We start from the raw sequence: 13,517 nt of genomic DNA on the forward strand, positions 1-13,517 counted from the left end.
TGTGGGCTTCCTAGAGGCACCAGGTTGGCCACTGTGTGAGCAGACTGCTGGACTGGATGGACCTAGGTCTGATCCAGCAGGGCTTTTCTTCAGTTCTTATGTTCCTTTGGGCACCAAAGGGCATCTCCTCCCCACATCCCGAACAAGGCCCGATGGCTGGCCGAGCCTCTGTTCTTTTTCCTGTCCTCCGCCTCCCAGGGAGCATAGCTGAGCGGAGCCCCGGCACCAGGAGCGCATGATACCCTCCCACCCCCTCCTGCCTGGCGCTGTAGTTTGCCAGGTAGTAATTACTCTGTGGGCGGTGGGAGGGTACAGCTTAGTCAGTTGTGTTCTTCGCAGCGATGCCTGCCAGGGGTTGACTCCGCGCTGGCACCCAAACTGTTCAGGCTGACGGGCCTTCCCCTTGCCTTCCTCAACCGGGGGGTTAATGTTATCCATAAAATCATAGAGTTGGAAGGGGCCATAGAAGCCATCTAGTCCAACCCCCTGCTCCGTGCAGGATCGGCCCAGCCCAGGGTCGTCAAACTCATTTGTTATGACAGCTGTATATGACATAAATGTTACATGGCGTAGTGGTTAAGAGCGGTGGTTTGGAGCAGTGGACTCTGATCTGGAGAATCGGGTTTTATTCCCCACACCTCCAAATGAGCGGCGGAGGCTGATCTGGTGAACTGGATTTGTTTCCCCGCTCTTCCACGTGAAGCCAGCTGGGTGACCTTGGGCTAGTCACAGCTCTCTCAGCCCCACCTACCTCACAGGGTATCTGTTGTGGGGAGGGGAAGGGAAGGTGATTGTAAGCCAGTTTGATTCTCCCTTACGTGGTAGAGAAAGTCGGCATATAAAAACCAACTCTTCTTCTTCTTGGTCGAGCCAGGCCATGACTCGCCAGTCCAGATTGGGACTTGGAGGGTGGCGGCTGCCTCGGCTGGCTCGCGGGCCAGATAAGAGCTCTTAAGGGCCGCAAGTCCTATCCTCTGCTAACCTTCCTGCCCTCCTCCTAAGTGACAACCCTTCAAGTACTTAAAGAGAGCAATCCTGCCCTCCCCAACCTCGTCTTCTCCAGACTGAACATTCCCAAGTCCCTCAGCCTTTCCTCGTAGGGCTTGGTCTCCAAGGCCCCAAATCATCCTCGTCGCACTGGGAGGGGCCGTGGCTCAGTGGTAGAGCATCTGCTTGGCATGCAGAAGGTCCCTGGTTCAATCCCCATCATCTCCAGTTAAAGGGACCAGGCAAGTAGGAGATGGGAAAGACCTCTGCCTGAGACCCTGGAGAGCCGCTGCCGGTCTGAGTAGACAATACTGACTTTGATGGACCGAGGGTCTGATTCAGTATAAGGCAGCTTCGTGTGTTCATGTGTTCAGGTGTCACTGAATATGATTTGTGTGTGTGGGGGGGAGAGATGGAGATCCCAAAATAATTTATCGCTCATTTACTTACTAAACAGAGCTGGCGTTAGCACATTAAGGGACAGATATTCAGCAGTAAAATTTTTTCAAGGATATGGGGTAAGGGTGGGGCTTGACTGCCTCTGACTCTATGTGGGGGAGACCTCCCAGGTGAACTCATTATACTTTTATGGCTGAGAGTCTGCTTTTCCTCTGTGCTCGGCATCTGAACGGACCCTTGCGTTCTCTTTGGCATCAGAGAGACGTTTGATTAACTACACAATTTTTTTTTCCATTGGATGGCTTCCATTTTTTTGTGCGTTCTTTCCAGAATGCCATGGTGGTTGTGGAAAGTGCTGTCAAGTCGGAGGCAACTTATGGCAACCCCATAGGGTTTTCAACACAAGAGACAGAGGGGGTTTCCAGTTGCCCTCCTCTGCCTAGCAATCCTGGTATTCTTTGGTGGTCTCCCATCCAAGCAAAAACAGGGGCTGACTCTGCTTAGCTTCTGAGATCTGACGAGATCAGGCTAACCTGGGCCGTCCATAGAATCATAGAGCTGGAAGGGACTACCAGGGTCATCTGGTACAACCCCCTGCACAATGCAGGAAATTCACAACTACCTCCCCACTCCACACCCCTAGTGACCAGAAGATGGCCAAGATGCGCTCCCTCTCATCATCCGCCTAAGGTCACAGAATCAGCATTGCTGACAGATGGCCATTTAACCTCTTCCTAAAAACCTCCAGGGGAGGAGAGCTCACCACCTCCAGAGGAAGCCTGTTCCACTGAGGAACCCCTCTAACTGTTAGAAAATCCTTCCTAATGTCTAGATGGAAACTCTTTTGATGTAAGTTCAACCTGTTGGTTCTGGTCCGACCTTCTGGGGCAACAGAAAACAACTCGGCACCCTCCTCTCTATGACAGCCCTTCAAGTACTTGAAGATGGTTATCATATCCCCTCTCAGTCCTCTCCTCTTCAGGCTAAACATACCCAGCTCCTTCAACCTTTGAGGTTGACTTAAGCCACACCTGGGGAATGCGTTCATGCCGGGGGAATTTCTTGCGGAGGCAGCGGGGAAAGAAGAGACAGATGGGGGAAGAGATGGGGCTAGCCAATGTCCTCTGCCTTGAGTCACTCTGGCTCCCGGCTGTCCTCTTGGCTTCGGGGATGTCTGGGTGGGTGCCAAAGCTTTGCTGTCTTGGGAACTCTTCCTGCTTTCTGCATAAAACAAACCAGACTTTGGCATGCTTCTCTCTCTCTCTCTCTCTCTCTCTCTCTCTTCCCCACTTCTCATTCTCTTGCTAACTGTCCACCCTCAACAAATGGTTCCCGTCCACTCCAGTTCCTGACCCCATGTTTACCGTAAATCGGGAACAGGGTGGGGGAGAATCTTCAGAGGATAAGTGGAAAACTCCTTCCAGGGCTACCAAGAGCAATCGCTGGGGCCTGGATTGAACACATGAAACTGCCTTATACTGAATCAGAGCCGTGGTCCATCAAAGTCAGTATCAAGTTGGAAGGGACCACCAGGGTCATCTAGTCCAACCCCCTGCACAATGCCGGAAATTCTGAACTACCACCCCCACATCCCCAGTGACCCCTACTCCATGCCCAGAAGATGCCCAAGATGCCCTCCCTCTCGTGATCTGCCTAAGGTCACAGAATCAGCATTGCTGACAGACGGCCATCTAGCCTCTGCTTCAAAACCTCCAGGGAAGGAGAGCTCACTACCTCCCGAGGAAGCCTGTTCCACTGAGGAACCGCTCTAACAGTTAGAAAATTTTTCCTAATGTCTAGACGGAAACTTTTGATTTAATTTTAACCCTTTGGTTCTGGTCCAACCTTCTGGGGCAACAGAAAAAAACTCAGCCCCATCCTCTACATGACAGCCCTTCAAGTACTTGAAGATGGTATTGTCTACTCAGAATGACAGCAGCTCTCCAGGGTCTCAGGTGGAGGTCTTTCACATCACCTACCTGCCTCGTCCCTTTAACTGGAGATACCTGGGATTGAACGTGGGACCTTCTGCATGCCAAGCAGGTGCTCTACCACTGAGCCACGGCCCCTCCCAGTGCAGCAGTGAATTCCGTAAGATCATGATGTATTGGGAGGGGCCATCCTGAATCTCCTGCCCATGAAGGTCCTAAGCAGCTGTGTGTTGAATCAGACCACAGCCCCTTCCCAGAAGAGTTGATTTTTATACCCCAATTTTCTCTACCTTTTTTTTAAAGGAGTCTCAAACCAGCTTACAATCTCCTTCCCTTCCCCTCCCCACAACACATTGTCTGAGTAGGCAATACTGACTTTGATGGACCAAGTATAAGGCAGCTTGATGTGTTCACCTGTGACTAGCCCAAGGTCACCCAGCTGGCCTCATGTGTAAGAGCGGGGAAACAAATCCAGCTCACCAGATTAGCCTCCTCCGCTCATGTGGAGGAGTGGGGAATCGAACCCGGCTCTCCAGATCAGATTCCACGGCTCCAAACCACCGCTCTTAACCACGCTGGAGCCCTTGGAGAAGGGAACGTCCGGGGAGATGGGATACAGGGGTGGGAAAATGAGCCGGGGAGGGTCGGATGCCCCCTCCCGCCTGCTGCTTTTCCTCTGAAGATCCCCCCCACTGCCTCTCCCCACTCTTTTCATCCAGGGCTGTGGACCAGCTTCAAGCAGCCTGCTGTTGTGAAAGCTTGAGCATGCCCGAAAGAGAGTTTGCAAGATAACTCTCCCCCCCAAAACGAGAGCTACACGTAGGAGACCGGGAGGGGAAGGAGAAAGGGGGCAGGGTACACGTGGGGTGTAGGCGGGACTCCCTGGCAACGGCGGAGAGGAGCTGGGAGCAGCCAGCTGCTGGGTGAAATGGCTTAGCTACCGGGGAGCCGGGGAAGGGCGGGGCGGTGCTGATCAGGAATGGGTGTGAACGGATCCGAAGGCGCTCCCTTCTCTGCCTGGTGGCCGGATCCTGGCCGCCTTGTTTCCCTGCGGCTCCGGGCACCTGCTGCTCCCCCTGCGCGGTGTTAACAGATGAATTATTTATGTTAACGATCTTATATTATTCATCCAACGGAGCGGCATCCACACTCGGCTCTTGGCAGAGGACAAGCCGGCGTGGTGGAATGGTTAAGAGCGGTGGTTTGGAGCAGTGCACTCTGATCTGGAGAACCGGGTTTGATTCCCCGCTCCTCCACGTGAAGCCAGCTGGGTGACTTGGGCTAGTCACAGCTCTCTTAGAGCTCTCTCAGCCCCACCTACCTCACAGGGTGTCTGTTGTGGGTAGGGGAAGGGGAGGTGATTGTAAGCCGGTTTGATTCTTCCTTAAGTGGTAGAGAAAGTCCGGCATATAAAACCAAACTCTTCTCCTCCTCCTCCTCCTCCTCCTCCTTCAATAAATAAATAGCCAGGCTCCAAGAAACAAGGAGGGTCTCCCCTGTGAGCTTCATGACTGCGTGGGGATTTGAACCTGGATCTCTCCAACCCTGCTGTAGTCCACTGGCTGGATTTCAGGGTCTTCCTTCAGCTTAGTCCCAGGGCTTACTTCTGAGGTTGTGGTATGTAGGGGGAGTAAGGGATTGGCTTCCTTGCACATGTGAAATCAGGGCCTCTCCTGGAAGGCTAGCCACTACCTTCTAGGAGTCTGTCGGTGCGTAGCGCTGGCGAGCACGCAGCGGCTCCCCTGAGTGTCTGATCTTCCTGGGTTGAAATGATTTCTGATTAAAGGGGGGGGGACCCAAAAGAAGTTTGCTTCAGACTCGACTCTCGAACGCCATCTGCTGAATCGGCCGTCTCTTGCCGCCTTCAAGCAAAGAGGCTCCATTTCCCTGGAGCTTTGGAGGCGGTTTAAAAAGGAAGAGAAATCTCGTGGGGGTTCAGCCAAGGAAACTGGATTTTTAGCGCCCTGGGGCGGGCGATGCTCGGCTTTGAAACGAGCAGCGCCGCCGGCGAGGGTGCCCTTGTGCATGTGCAGAGTATCAACGGCCCTCCGTTCCCCCCAGAGGGTTCCCAAGCAAGCGGGAGCTGTTTTTGGAGGAATGTCGAGCCCTGTCTTAGCTTGGCTCTCCAAGGCTGATTTCAGTTGTCTACCGCTTGGCAAAGGGAATGCGGTTTTTCTCTCTCCCGGATTGGGAGCTGTTCTCCTCCGCTTTGGTTTTCAGTCGGCGAATGCACATAAATTCATGCACGCTTCGGTCCCCGAGGAAGGCAGCTGGGAAACCTGGTTTTTCCCCTCCCTCTTCAGAGCAAGATTTCCTAGATAACAAATCCTCTGCTATGCTGTTGGTTTCAGAAGCTCCTTTTAATAGCAATGCCATCCCTCCCGGGTGATTCTCTGACCTACGCTTTGCCACCTGTCTTGCTGTTTTCCAAGCTGGGGAATTATAGACTAGCTTAAAAATAAAAAAAGGATCAGACAATTCTGCATTTCGGCAGCATGCGGACTGTCAAAAGGGGATCTCGGTAAGGACAGAAGAAGAGCCCTGCTAGATTGCTCTAAAGGTGCGTCGAATCCAGCGTTCTGTTTTCTACTGTGGTCAACCTCGACGTCTGTGGAAGACCTGCAAGCAGGGAACTCGGGGCCAAAGCCTCCCCCGCTTCTGCCCCCCCCACTGGCATTCAGGGGTATACTGCCTCTGAACATGGAGGTTCCATTAAGTTTTTACCCCCCGAGAGCCGTGGTGGAAATGTCCCTGCATGAATTTGGTCTTGGTCTGTCTTAAAGCTGTCTACGCCGGCATCCTGTTGCAGTGAATTTCGTAAGACCGTGATGTGTCGGGAGGGGCCGTGGCTCAGTGGTAGAGCCTCTGCTTGGCATGCAAGAAGGTCCCAGCTTCAATCCCCGGCATCTCCAGTTAAAGGGATTAGGCGAGTGGGTGATGTGAAAGACCCCTGCCTGAGACCCTGGAGGGCCGCTGCCAGTCTGAGTAGACAATACTGATTCAGTATAAGGCAGCTTCTTGTATTCATGTGTCCTAAGCAGCTGTATGTTGAATCAGACCACTGGCTCATCTGGCTCAGTATTTTGTGCTCTTAGATTTCCCCCAACCCTTAGGCTTGGTGCAACCCACTCGTGGGCCTACTGTTTGAAGACGAATTCCTTAAGCAGCTAGGTGAAAGGCAGTGTACCTGAAACAGAGTTCTGTGTAACCCAGACGCTTACGTAGGCAAGAGTTCTGTGTTTCTCGAAAGCTGACTTTTTAAGCATCAAAGAGACAAAGTTTGAGGCATTAATTGGAGCCTGGATCTACTCCTGCTGTCTAGTTTTTGAGGTGCTGATCTCGTGTTGGAGAGCCAGTATCTCATGGCAGTTAAAAGTCAACCTAGAACAGTGGTTCCCAACCTTTTTTTGACCAGGGACCACTAGGACTTTTTTGTTCGGTGCAGGGACCCCAAGGTTCAAAATAAAAATTCCGACAATTTGAAAATAAACTTTAATCATAACTGTTAGTTAAACATTAAACTTAGAATAATATTTGAATATATATTTTTATAATAGAGAACTTTTAATTGAAAATATTAATTTATTATGGGTTTATAACTTTGTTTTGCGGACCTTAATTTAGTTCTCGCGGACCCCTGGGGGTCCGTGGACCCCTGGTTGGGAACCAGTGACCTAGAAGAAGAAGAAGAAGAGTTGGTTTTTATATGCTGACTTTCTCTACCATTTAAGAAAGAATCAAACCATCTTCCAATCGCCTTCCCTTCCCCTCCCCACAGCAGACAACCTGTGTGGTAGGTGGGGCTGAGAGAGCTCTAAGAGAGCTGTGACTAGCCCAAGGTCACTCAGCTGAAGCAGGGTGTAGGAGTGGGGAAACAAATCCAGTCCACCAGATTAGAGTTCGCCGCTCCTGTGGAGGAGTGGGGAATCAAACCTGGCTCTCCAGATCAGACTCCACCGCTCCAAACCACCCCCCTTAACCACTACACCATGCTGGAACGAGGGAGATCTGGGTTCAAATCCCCTCCCAGCTGTAAAGCCCACTGTCTGACCTTGGGCCAGTGATTTTCTCTCGGCTTGCGAGGATAAGGTGAAGCACTGTGTACTCTTCCCTAAAATCTTGAGAGGAAAGCCAGGATTAAAAAAGAATATCTAGTAGTTGCTTATTTATTTGTACTTCGTTTATATCCTGCCTTTCTTCCCCCAAATTGATTGTTCGTAATTAACCGTATTTGGGGGCTGAGTCCTCGCATGGTTCACGATAGATCAGTGGATAGAAATGTGTGCGAGAGAGGATTGCTCTCCGCGTACCTCTCCGCCAATTTTGCAAAGAACAGTTGCGGGGAAAGCCATGCTTCAGTTGAGCCCTGAAAATGTTTCTTTGCGTCCGTATCAGTGTGCTTGTAATATTTCAATTTTATGCCCTTCTATTTCATTAGTCTCTCTGCATCTAGAAGATGTGGGGGATTGGAATGCCTCCCCCTTTTTTAAAAAAAGAAGAAAACAACACACAATCCAGAGACTTCAGAGTGGAGAGGTTTGGATAAATTGATCGGGAAGAGTCTGCCAAAACCTCCATCTGCTTTTCGCCTTTTTAACGATCCGGGGAAGAGGCAGAAAGGGACCGAGGGGAGGGGCGTAGCTTGGGAAAGAGAGGAAAGTCCAAAAGGCGAGGGCTGTATCTTCCTTGTGGCGGGGTCCCCTTGTGTCCCAGCTGGCCTTCGACTTGGTTTTAGGAAGCTCCCGGGCACACTTTGAGGGTTTGGTGGCAAAAACCTATTCCTATCCCTTGGACTTATGAGCCAGCATGGTGTAGTGGTTTGGAGCAGTGGACTCTGATCTGGAGAACCGGGTTTGAGTCTCCACTCCTCCACATGGGCGGCAGAGGCTACTCTGGTGAACTGGATTTGTTTCCCCACCCCTACACATGAAGCCAGCTGGGTGACCTTGGGCAAGTTACAGCTCTATTAAGAGTTCTCTCAGCCCCACCTACCTCACAGGGTGTCTGTTGTGGGGAGGGGAAGGTGATTGTAAGCCGGTTTGAATCTCCTTTAAGTGGTAGAGAAATTCGGCATATAAAAACCAACTCCTCCTCCTCCTCTTCTTCTTCTTCCTCTCCTTCTCCCTCTCCTTCTTCTGCTACATCAGGGAGGAGAAACGGTTCTCCTAAGCAAGAGATTTAACAAGCCTGCCTTGGGCCTGGGGCCCTGGAACTGCATATCCTTTTATGCTTAGGGCTTGAGGACTTTACAATACCTACTTGCTTCAGTTATACCCCCCACCCTTCTCCCCAAAGAGGACCCAAGCTGGCTGACATTTTTCTCCTTTCCTCCTTTTTATCCTCACAACAACCCTGTGAGGTAGGTTAGTCTGAGAAGATGTGACTGGCCCAAAGTCAAGATTCCATGGCAGAGTGAGGACTCGAACCTGGGTCTCCCAGATCCTAGTCTGACACCAACCTCTGTACCACACTGGCTGATCATTGGTGGTTCTGAATGTGGGGAGGGGCTGGGGCAAGAGCCAATTCCCCCCCACATGAATACATGAACACATGAAGCTGCCTTATACTGAATTGGACCCTCGGTCCTTCAAAGTCAGTATTGTCTACTCAGACCAGCACCGGCTCTCCAGGGTCTCAAGCAGGGGTCTTTCACATTACCTACTTGCCTGGTCCCTTTAACTGGAGATGCCGGGGATTGAACCTGGGACCTTCTGCATGCCAAGCAGATGCTCTACCACTGAGCCACAGCCCCTCTCCATGGCTCTCCAGGGTCTCAGATGGAGGTCTTTCCCATTACCTACTTGCCTGCGGTAGTCCCTTTAATTGGAGATGCTGGGGATTGAACCTGGGACCTTCTGCATGCCAAGCAGATGTTCTACCATTGAGCCATGGCTGAGCTACAGTGAGGGATCTTCAGTAGGGCCCTTGCCCAATTAGAAATCAAGTGAGTTTTAATAATCTGCATATGGATATAGCTGTTTTGAAGGAGGGACAAGCTAAGTGGAAATAATAATGTGGTTGTGTGTGTAAGGAGAGGCATTCTGTGCCGTGTGATGGAGTGAAAGGAGAGTGCCTTGGTGGGCATTCCTTTTGGGAGATTGTAAGCTGGTTTGATTCTCCTTAAAAGGTAGAGAAAATCAGCATATCACACTTTTTGGGAGTGTCAAGGGAATGCCTCTTATGAGATGGCACCTGCCACCTGCAATTTTTATAAGATTAAAAACAGTTGTTTTCTTTTTAAACCCGCTTCCTGATTTATCGGGAGAGGTTTCTGGTGGACGCAAAGGTTTTAAGGAGCCAGCATGGCGTAGTGCTTAAGAACGGCTAATCTGGAGAACCGGGATTTGTTTGCCCGCTCCTCCACACGAAGCCAGCCGAGTGACCTTGGGCCAGTCACCCTTTGCGGGGAAGGAGCCGTTTCACACAAAGAAGGAGTTTGCCGGTCTCTTCTGGTCCTGCTGCAGCCATGTCCTCAAGCTATGGTGTAGTGGTTAAGAGTGGTGGACTCTAATCTGGAGAACCAGGGTTGATTCCCTACTCCTCCACATGATTGACGGACACTAATCTGGAGATCCGGGATGGTTTCCCCTCTCCTCCACATGAAGCCAGCTGGGTGATCTTGGGCTAGTCACAGTTCTCTCCGAACTCTCTCAGCCCTACCTACCTCACAAGGTGTCTGTTGTGGGGAGGGGAAGGAGATTGTAAGCCGGTTTGATTCTCCTTAAAGGGTAGAGAAAATCAGCATATACCAAACCAACTCCAACTCCTCCTCCTCCTCCTCATGTTTGATGGAGTGCCACTTCCTTTTAAGGCCCAGGTCACCTTAGACATGCCCAAGATCTGCATGTGCAGGTGATATCCAAACCAAAAGGCTGTGTGACCAATTTACAGTGCAATCCTTAAGAAAGTTACTCCACTCTCAGCCTGTTAATTTTAATGGGCCAAGACTGGAGTAACTCTGCGTACGATTGCACTGCCTGGTTTGCTATTTGTGCCCTTTTCCTGGAGGAAAACACCTTAGCTGTAGTCATTCATGCCTTAGAGGAGATCCACACATCATTAGATATTGAGCCATTGTAATCTTTTACATCCTGGATTTTACTGTCTGGACTAGAAAATCCAGGAGTTGAAGGATGAAAATAGCCCCAAAACCAATGCCATCCGGATCCAGTTTTAGAGCTTAACCTGAGAAACGAAAACTATGCCTCGTTCAGGTTCAGTCCATGGAATATAAAGGGCAGAGTTCTGCAGCCTCAGTTTGCCTGGGGGTTGTGCCTGGGGGTTGTGCCCTCGGTTTCACTATTTGAAACCGGGCTTCTCTGCTTGATAAGCAGTTTGAAGGAGAAAAGATGGTTCATTTTAAACATGCCCAATCCCCTCCCCCCCCTTTAAATGCTAATAAAAGAGGGGGAGAACTGGGTTGTTTCCTAATTGAGTGGCGGCCAAAGGGTTAAACCCTCTTTACGGCCTCGAGGCAAATTGAGGGTACAGCTTGTGTTTTATTGATGGAAAGGGACCCATGATGTTCCTCTCATCTGCTTGAGCCATTAATGATCTCCAAATTGGACCCCGTAATGCACTTCAGATAGGGCTGCCTTGTGTAGACTGTCTGAGAGCTTCTGTTTTGTGAGAATGCAGCGGCCAGGTTGTTCACAGGAGCACGGGTCGTATCGTACCCATTTTACGACCTCTGCATAAGCTGCCGGTTGGTCTCTGATTTAATGTGATTTAATGTGTTGCTTTTGGCTTTTAGAGAGCCAGCGTGGTGTAGTGCTTAAGAGCGGTGGTTAGGAGCGGTGGACTCTAATCTGAACACATGAAGCTGCCTTATACTGAGTCAGACCCTTGGTCCATCAAAGGCAGTATTGCCTACTCAGACCGGCAGCTGCTCTCCAGGGTCTCAGGCTGAGGTCTTTCACATCACCTGCTTGCCTGGTCCCTTTAACTGGAGATGCCGGGGATTGAACCGGGGACCTTCTGCATGCCAAGCAGAGGCTCTGCCACAGAGCCACAGCCCCTCCTCTATCTGGAGAACCGGGTTTGATTTCCCACTCTTCCCCATGAGCGGCACACTCTAATCTGGTGAATTGGGTTGGTTTCTCCACTCCTACACATGTAGCTTGCCGGGTGACCTTGGTTTAGTCACCGTTCTCTTAGAGCTATCTCATCCCCACCTACCTCACAGGGTGTCTTTTGTGGGGAGGGGAAGGGAAGGGGATTGTTAGCTGGTTTGATTCTTCCTTTAGCAGTAGAGAAAGTTGGCATATAAAAACCAACTCTTCTTCTTCTTCTTCGGGTGGGATGGGACCTTCAGGCTGCTTTCTCTTGCCTACTGTCTGGTGAGAGGAGGAAACAGAGGTTTGGGTGTCAGGTGCTTACTTTCTTGTCTCCTTGACCATGTGTGTGTCCCCCCACTGGGAGGGCTCAGTGGAAAAGCCTGTGCTTGGCATGCAGAAAGTCCCACGTTCAATACCCACATCTCCAATTAAAGAACCCGGGATTAGATGAAGCGTAAGACCTCAGCCTGAAACCCTGGAGAGCCGCCTACAGTCTGAGCAGACAGAACTGACTTTGACTGATCAATGCTCTGGTTAAGTATAAGGCAGTTTCATGTGTTCATGAGCGTTTGTGGCATCACAGGTGTCGTGGGGGCGGGGAGGATCCTTGATCTTATAGCCCAGTTCTTTCTCCTTTAACACCGATATCTGGCCTGGGCGACATTTTTTAGAAAGAGACAGCTCGGAGAGACCCTTGCATCATTCCATGGCAGAGTACCTGCTTTGCACTCAGAAGGCCCTTCAGTGGTTGGCATCTCTAGTTTCAAAGGATCGTGAGTAGCCGGGTTGGAAAGATTTCCCGAGATGCTGGAGAGGCAGACGTGGCAGTAATGAAGAAAAGCAACTTTGGAGCGTGTGCAAAGGAGGGAGGGACTGTTGCTCAGTGGCAAAGAACCTGCTTGGCATGCAGAAGGTCCCCGGTTCAATCCCCGGCATCTCCAGTTAAAGAGAGTAGGCATGTAGGTAATGTGAAAGTCCTCTACCTGAGACCCTGGAGAGCCATGGAGAGGGGCCGTGGCTCAGTGGCAGAGCATGTGCTTTGCATGCAGAAGGCCCCAGGTTCAATCCCCAGCATGGCCAGTTAAAAAGATCAGGAGAACTTCTCCCAGTCAGAGTAGGGGCCGGGGCTCAGTGGCAAAGCACCTGCTCTGCATTCAGAAGGTCCCAGGTTCAATCCCCAGCATGGTCAATTAAAAGGAGTGAACGGGACTGACCTTGATGGACCAAGGGTCTGATTCAGGAGCCCTGTGCAGATGACCCCTCCAGGTGTTGACTCATGGTGTGGGGCTGGCAACTGGGCACGACTGTGCAGGCTGCACCCCTGCACAACCACCGAGTTGTCCACACAGTTGTCTTCCTCCACACCTTTGGTGATCATGCGGAAGCAAGGGCAGGGCCTCCCACTCACACCTACTCTCCTGCCCCACACAGCGAGTCAGTGCATGGATGAGTCGTCTGCACATCATGCGTACACTGTGCCTTCCCTGTCTGCAACCACACCCTCACTTCACACACGTAGAATGAAACAGCCTCCCTTCTTTCCAGGGCTGAGCCCCGGCACCTCTCTCTTTAAAAGCGTGTGGGTGTTAAGTGCCATCAAGGCGCTTCCAACTCATGGAAGCCCCATGAATTAATGTCCTCCAAAGTGCCCCGTGGCACAGAGTGGTAAGCTGCAGTAGTTCAGTCAAAAGCTCTGCTCACGACCTGAGCTCAATCCCGACGGAAGTTGGTTTCAGGTAGCCGGCTCAAGGTTGACTCAGCCTTCCATCCGAGGTCGGTAAAATGAGTACCCAGCTTGCTTGGGGGTAAAGGGAAGACGACTGGGGAAGGCACTGGCAAACCACCCCATAAAAACTGACTGCCTAGTAAATGTAGGGATGCGACATCACCCATGGGTCAGGAATGACCCGGTACTTGCACAGGGGACCTTTACCTTTTACCTTTTTAAAACGTCCTATCCTTGCAGACCGGGGGCCGTGGGTTTTTTTACGGAGTTGATCCATCTCATGTTGGTCTTCCTCTTTTCCTGCTGCCTTCCAATTTTCCTAGCATGATTGTTTTTTAAAGTTTAGCCTCGATAGCATTAAGAACATAGGAAAAGCCCTGCTGGATCAGACCAAGGTCCATCAAGTCCAGCAAAATG

The 13,517-nt window shown here is 51.0% G+C and overlaps 1 protein-coding gene across 1 annotated transcript in view; it reads left to right on the forward strand.

Annotated features, from left to right (window-relative positions):
* Positions 1-13,517, forward strand: part of KCNN3 (potassium calcium-activated channel subfamily N member 3) — a 138,696-nt gene that overhangs the window by 60,244 nt on the left and 64,935 nt on the right. The gene's annotated exons all lie outside the window — the stretch shown is intronic.

The sequence above is a fragment of the Euleptes europaea genome, chromosome 7 (genome assembly GCF_029931775.1).
Source record: "Euleptes europaea isolate rEulEur1 chromosome 7, rEulEur1.hap1, whole genome shotgun sequence".
Taxonomy (NCBI): Eukaryota; Metazoa; Chordata; class Lepidosauria; order Squamata; family Sphaerodactylidae; genus Euleptes; species Euleptes europaea.